Source organism: Rana temporaria, chromosome 2 (genome assembly GCF_905171775.1).
Source record: "Rana temporaria chromosome 2, aRanTem1.1, whole genome shotgun sequence".
Classification (NCBI taxonomy): Eukaryota; Metazoa; Chordata; class Amphibia; order Anura; family Ranidae; genus Rana; species Rana temporaria.
In genome coordinates this window covers 13,081,167-13,089,012 of record NC_053490.1, presented here as the reverse complement: position 1 = coordinate 13,089,012, position 7,846 = coordinate 13,081,167, and the positions used below count along the sequence as shown (strand labels likewise).

The 7,846-nt window shown below is 52.1% G+C and overlaps 1 long non-coding RNA gene across 1 annotated transcript in view; it reads left to right on the top strand.

Annotated features, from left to right (window-relative positions):
* The first annotated feature begins 5,321 nt into the window (after positions 1-5,321).
* Positions 5,322-7,846, top strand: part of LOC120928479 — a 10,056-nt gene continuing 7,531 nt past the window's right edge. The window contains exon 1 of the long non-coding RNA XR_005747195.1: positions 5,322-5,397. This is a non-coding gene — a long non-coding RNA (uncharacterized LOC120928479). The remainder of the gene's footprint in view (positions 5,398-7,846) is intronic.

The following is a 7,846-nucleotide window of genomic DNA, read 5'->3' as shown; positions in this document are numbered from 1 at the left end:
TTGAACACGGATATGGGGAAGCGATTGAACACGGATATGGGGAAGCGATTGGACATGGACATGGGGAAGCGATTGAACACGGACATGGGGAAGCGATTGGACATGGGGAAGCGATTGGACATGGGGAATCGATTGGACATGGGGAATCGATTGGACATGGGGAAGCGATTGGACACGGACATGGGGAAGCGATTGAACACGGACATGGGGAAGCGATTGAACACGGACATGGGGAAGCGATTGAACATGGACATGGGGAAGCGATTGAACACGGACATGGGGAGGCGATTGGACATGGGGAATCGATTGGACATGGGGAATCGATTGGACATGGGGAAGCGATTGGACATGGGGAAGCGATTGGACACGGACATGGGGAAGCGATTGGACACGGACATGGGGAAGCGATTGGACACGCACATGGGGAAGCGATTGAACACGCACATGGGGAAGCGATTGAACACGCACATGGGGAAGCGATTGAACACGCACATGGGGAAGCGATTGAACATGGACAGGCGATTGAACATGGACATGGGGAAGCGATTGAACACGGACATGGGGAAGCGATTGAACACGGACATGGGGAGGCGATTGAACACGGACAGGCGATTGAACATGGACATGGGGAAGCGATTGAACACGGACATGGGGAAGCGATTGGACACGGACATGGGGAAGCGATTGAACACGGACATGGGGAAGCGATTGGACACGGACATGGGGAAGCGATTGAACACGGACATGGGGAAGCGATTGAACACGGACATGGGGAGGCGATTGAACACGGACATGGGGAAGCGATTGAACACGGACATGGGGAAGCGATTGAACACGGACATGGGGAAGCGATTGAACACGGACATGGGGAAGCGATTGAACACGGACATGGGGAAGCGATTGAACACGGACATGGGGAAGCGATTGAACACGGACATGGGGAAGCGATTAAACACGGACATGGGGAAGCGATTGAACACGGACATGGGGAAGCGATTGAACACGGACATGGGGAAGCGATTGAACACGGACATGGGGAAGCGATTGAACACGGACATGGGGAAGCGATTGAACACGGACATGGGGAAGCGATTGAACACGGACATGGGGAAGCGATTGAACACGGACATGGGGAAGCGATTGAACACGGACATGGGGAAGCGATTGGACATGGAGAAGCGATTGAACACGCACATGGGGAAGCGATTGAACACGCACATGGGGAAGCGATTGAACACGGATATGGGGAAGCGATTGAACACGGATATGGGGAAGCGATTGGACATGGACATGGGGAAGCGATTGAACACGGACATGGGGAGGCGATTGGACATGGGGAGGCGATTGAACACGGACATGGGGAAGCGATTGAACACGGACATGGGGAGGCGATTGGACATGGGGAGGCGATTGAACACGGACATGGGGAGGCGATTGAACACGGACATGGGGAGGCGATTGAACACGGACATGGGGAGGCGATTGGACATGGGGAGGCGATTGAACACGGACATGGGGAGGCGATTGGACATGGACATGGGGAGGCGATTGAACACGGACATGGGGAGGCGATTGAACACGGACATGGGGAGGCGATTGAACATGGACATGGGGAGGCGATTGAACACGGACACGGGGAAGCGATTGAACACGGACATGGGGAAGCGATTGAACACGGACATGGGGAAGCGATTGAACACGGACATGGGGAAGCGATTGAACACGGACATGGGGAGGCGATTGAACACGGACATGGGGAGGCGATTGAACACGGACATGGGGAAGCGATTGAACACGGACATGGGGAAGCGATTGAACACGGACATGGGGAAGCGATTGAACACGGACATGGGGAAGCGATTGGACATGGGAAAGCGATTGGACATGGGGAAGCGATTGAACAGGGACATGGGGAAGCGATTGAACACGGACATGGGGAAGCGATTGAACACGCACATGGGGAAGCGATTGAACACGGACATGGGGAAGCGATTGAACACGGACATGGGGAGGCGATTGAACACGGACATGGGGAGGCGATTGAACACGGACATGGGGAAGCGATTGAACACGGACATGGGGAAGCGATTGAACACGGACATGGGGAAGCGATTGAACACGGACATGGGGAAGCGATTGAACACGGACATGGGGAAGCGATTGGACAGGGGGAAGCGATTGAACATGGACATGGGGAGGCGATTGAACACGGACACGGGGAAGCGATTGAACACGGACATGGGGAAGCGATTGAACACGGACATGGGGAAGCGATTGAACACGGACATGGGGAGGCGATTGAACACGGACATGGGGAAGCGATTGAACACGGACATGGGGAAGCGATTGAACACGGACATGGGGAAGCGATTGAACACGGACATGGGGAAGCGATTGAACACGGACATGGGGAAGCGATTGGACAGGGGGAAGCGATTGAACACGGACATGGGGAAGCGATTGAAGAAAATGAGACAATAATCCAACGTTATATATTGACAGCCGTGTATGATGAGGGGAAGGAAAAAAAATTATACTCACTGATTGGATCAGATTTTAATAAAACTGTAAACTGCTTTCCGAAGTAACTTCAGACGTCAACGCTGAAAATAAACTCAACCAAACGCTCTGATTGTGTCTCAGAATTCTGTCGCCAACAAAGAGAAAGAGAAAAGATTCACTTTTTTGTTTTACTTTAATATCACACATAACAAATTACAATGAATGGGTTCTGTATTTTAGGGGGGGGGTCTGCACTGTAGTGGTAAGTCTGTATTGTAGGGGGGGTCTGTATTGTAGGGGGGTCTGCACTGTAGTGGTAAGTCTGTATTGTAGGGGGGGTCTGTATTGTAGGGGGGGTCTGCACTGTAGTGGTAAGTCTGTATTGTAGGGGGGTCTGCACTGTAGTGGTAAGTCTGTATTGTAGGGGGGTCTGCACTGTAGTGGTAAGTCTGTATTGTAGGGGGGTCTGCACTGTAGTGGTAAGTCTGTATTGTAGGGGGGGTCTGTATTGTAGGGGGGTCTGCACTGTAGTGGTAAGTCTGTATTGTAGGGGGGGTCTGTAGTGGGGTTTGTATTGTAGGGAGGGGTCTGCACTGTCCAGAGGTGCAGTCTAATGTAAATGGGTGCAGCTTAATGTAAAGGGGTTCAGAGCTGTGGGGGTCTGTGTAATGTAAAAGGGTCCAGTGGTGCAGGGTGCTGTGTAATGTAAAGGGGTCCAGAGGTGCAGGGTGCTGTGTAATGTAAAGGGGTCCAGAGGTGCAGGGTGCTGTGTAATGTAAAGGGGTCCAGAGGTGTGGGGTGCTGTGTAATGTAAAGGGGTCCAGAGGTGTGGGGTGCTGTGTAATGTAAAGGGGTCCAGAGGTGCAGGGTGCTGTGTAATGTAAAGGGGTCCAGTGATGCAGGGTGCTGTGTAATGTAAAGGGGTCCAGAGGTGCAGTTGTGGAGAGGGGTACACAGTAGTGACAAAGAGATATTGAAGGATGCAGGGGACGCAGTGGGGTGTTTTTACATTTTACCATGGGGGGGGGGGGGGGGATATAGGATCCGCCCCGGGTGCCAAAAGCTCTAGGTATGCCCCTGAGTGGGAGGAATAGTGTCCCATCATTGGTGTCAGTGGGAGAATTAGTGCCCCATCATTGGTATCAGTGGGAGGAATAGTGTCCCATCATTGGTGTCCGTGGAGGGAATAGTGTCCAATCATTGGTGTCAGTGGGAGGAATAGTGTCACATCATTGGTGTCAGTGGGAGGAATAGTGTCACATCACTGGTGTCAGTGGGAGGAATAGTGTCCAATCATTGGTGTCAGTGGGAGGAATAGTGTCACATCATTGGTGTCAGTGGGAGGAATAGTGTCCCATCATTGGTGTCAGTGGGAGGAATAGTGTCCCATCATTGGTGTCAGTGGAGGGAATAGTGTCACATCACTGGTGTCAGTGGGAGGAATAGTGTCCCATCATTGGTGTCAGTGGGAGGAATAGTGTCCCGTCATTGGTGTCAGTGGGAGGAATAGTGTCCCATCATTGGTGTCAGTGGGAGGAATAGTGTCCCATCATTGGTGTCAGTGGGAGGAATAGTGTCACATCATTGGTGTCAGTGGGAGGAATAGTGTCACATCATTGGTGTCAGTGGGAGGAATAGTGTCACATCATTGGTGTCAGTGGGAGGAATAGTGTCCCATCATTGGTGTCAGTGGGAGGAATAGTGCCCCATCATTGGTGTCAGTGGGAGGAATAGTGTCACATCATTGGTGTCAGTGGGAGGAATAGTGTCACATCATTGGTGTCAGTGGGAGGAATAGTGTCCCATCATTGGTGTCAGTGGGAGGAATAGTGTCACATCACTGGTGTCAGTGGGAGGAATAGTGTCACATCATTGGTGTCAGTGGGAGGAATAGTGTCCCATCACTGGTGTCAGTGGGAGGAATAGAAAAAAAAACTGAAAAAGCAAAAAACGAAGTAAAACTAAAGAGTCCTGGGGCTGAAGGGGTGGTTCACCCTAAAAACTACTTTTTTTTTTATTACACTGGCCCCCCACATTACAATACGATTAAGGCTATTATTATTTTTTTGATGCTGTACGTACCTTTGTACAGCATATTCACCCGTGGCATCCGGCTTGCGAGTCCCGCGGGAGTGGGCGTTCCTAACATGTCTGGTGATTGACGTTTTGAGCAAAAACGAGTTCCCCCCCGTCGCGTAAGCCGCGTCACGGTTGGCGAAAGGAGCCGAACGGCGAGTCGGCGCCATACTGCGCATCGCCGTTCGGCTCCTTTCGCCAATCGTGACGCGGCTTACGCGACGGGGGGGGGGGAGCTCGTTTTTGCTCAAAACGTCAATCACAGACATGTTAGGAACGCCCACTCCCGCGGGACTCGCAAGCCGGATGCCACGGGTGAATATGCTGTACATACAGCATCAAAAAAAATAATAATAGCCTTAATCGTATTGTAATGTGGGGGGGCAATCTAATAATAAAAAAAATTAGTTTTTAGGGTGAACCACCCCTTTAATGACATAGAAATGGTGACGCAGATGTAATTCGGCTCTCCTCGGAGAAGATTCTAGAAGGAATGTCGGAGCACAAGAAATCACGTCCGTACCGTTCAAACGCTGCTCAGCAACTGAAGTCTCTCCTGGCGAGCTCCTTTAAATACCCCCCCCTGCTATGACGTCAAACTGGAACCTCCTCTGATTGGTCCACAGAATTCTGAACCTTCCTAGTCCCGCCAACGGCTCGCTGTGCAGCCTAACCTGGGGGAGGTGGGGTTGGTTGTACTTCACTGATAATGAGGATGTCTGGGTCTGAGGGAGTGCGCGCGCCACACACGGGGGGTGGGGGGCGTGTCAGGCCCGCCCCCCATGACGGAAGCGGAGACTGCGGGCGGCGCCGCGGCAGGTAAGAACAACACACAAGGAAAGCCTGGAGGGGGGAAGGGGGGTGTTCGCCGTGCCCGTGTGACACCCGTCTCTCTTGGCCTCTCAGTCACCCGAGCAGAGCCGCCCCTCCCCCGTGTAGACTACACGCGCCATGTGTATCATGTCCCGCGCTGATTTTCGGTGCTGAGGTGACAGGCGGGAGATCTGAAGGGGGGTCTGCACTGTGAGGGGGTGGGTCTGTACTGTATGGGGGTCTGTGTAATGTAAAGGGGCCCAGAGCTGTGGGGGTCTGTGTAATGTAAAGGGGCCCAGAGCTGTGGGGGTCTGTGTAATGTACAGGGGCCCAGAGGTGTGGGGGTCTGTGTAATGTACAGGGGCCCAGAGGTGTGGGGGGTCTGTGTAATGTAAAGGGGCCCAGAGGTGTGGGGTCTGTGTAATGTACAGGGGTCCAGAGGTGTGGGGGGTATTTGTAATGTACAGGGGCCCAGAGGTGTGGGGGGTCTGTGTAATGTACAGGGGTCCAGAAGTGTGGGGTCTGTGTAATGTAAAGGGGCCCAGAGCTGTGGGGGGTCTGTGTAATGTACAGGGGCCCAGAGGTGTGGGGGTCTGTGTAATGTACAGGGGCCCAGAGGTGTGGGGGGGTCTGTGTAATGTACAGGGGCCCAGAGGTGTGGGGTCTGTGTAATGTACAGGGGTCCAGAGCTGTGGGGGTCTGTGTAATGTAAAGGGGCCCAGAGCTGTGGGGGTCTGTGTAATGTACAGGGGCCCAGAGGTGTGGGGGTCTGTGTAATGTACAGGGGCCCAGAGGTGTGGGGGGTCTGTGTAATGTACAGGGGCCCAGAGGTGTGGGGGGTCTGTGTAATGTACAGGGGTCCAGAGGTGTGGGGTCTGTGTAATGTACACATTTTTTTTGATCGATCAAAATCCTTTTGATCGGTACTAGTGGTGCAATGGATCGTAAATGATCCGAACGGGTTACCATATGCGGATCGGCACACCACGTGATCTACGGAGCTCCGATATTACAGTGGGGGAGATGTCTGTGAATATTACAGTGGGGGAGATGTCTGTGGATATTACAGTGGGGGGGGAGATGTCTGTGGAGATTACAGTGGGGGAGATGTCTGTGGAGATTACAGTGGGGGGGAGATGTCTGTGGAGATTACAGTGGGGGGAGATGTCTGTGGAGATTACAGTGGGGGGGAGATGTCTGTGGATATTACAGTGGGAGAGATGTCTGTGGATATTACAGTGGGGGGGAGATGTCTGTGGAGATTACAGTGGGGGGAGATGTCTGTGGAGATTACAGTGGGGGGAGATGTCTGTGGATATTACAGTGGGGGAGATGTCTGTGGATATTACAGTGGGGGGGAGATGTCTGTGGATATTACAGTGGGGGGGAGATGTCTGTGGATATTACAGTGGGGGGGGAGATGTCTGTGGATATTACAGTGGGGGAGATGTCTGTGGATATTACAGTGGGGGGGAGATGTCTGTGGAGATTACAGTGGGGGGGGAGATGTCTGTGGAGATTACAGTGGGGGGGAGATGTCTGTGGATATTACAGTGGGAGAGATGTCTGTGGAGATTACAGTGGGGGGAGATGTCTGTGGAGATTACAGTGGGGGGGAGATGTCTGTGGATATTACAGTGGGAGAGATGTCTGTGGATATTACAGTGGGGGGGAGATGTCTGTGGATATTACAGTGGGGGGGGAGATGTCTGTGGATATTACAGTGGGGGAGATGTCTGTGGATATTACAGTGGGGGGGAGATGTCTGTGGAGATTACAGTGGGGGGAGATGATGTGGATATTACAGTGGGAGAGATGTCTGTGGAGATTACAGTGGGGGGAGATGTCTGTGGAGATTACAGTGGGGGGGAGATTTCTGTGGGGGAAGATGTCTGTGGGTATTACAGTGGGGGGGAGATGTCTGTGGAGATTACAGTGGGGGAGATGTCTGTGGAGATTACAGTGGGGGGGAGATGTCTGTGGGTATTACAGTGGGGGGAGATGTCTGTGGATATTACAGTGGGGGGGAGATGTCTGTGGATATTACAGTGGGGGGAGATGTCTGTGGATATTACAGTGGGGGAGATGTCTGTGGAGATTACAGTGGGGGGGAGATGTCTGTGGATATTACAGTGGGGGGAGGTGTATTTTTATATTTTATTTTTATTTTCTTAATTATATATGTTTTTTGTTTTATAGCTCAAAAAAACCCAGCAGAGGTGATCAAATACCCCTTAGAAGCTATTTTTGTACGGGGGGGGGGAGGGGACGACATAAATGTTATTTGGGTACACCGTCTCATGACCGCGCAATTGTCAGATATAGTAACGCAGTGCCATATCGCAAAAAATAGCCTGGTCAGGAATAGAGGTAGACCGATATGGGTTTTTCTCTGGCTGATGCCGATATTTAGAAATTGAGGTGGCCAATATATGATGATTTTTTTTATTTTTTT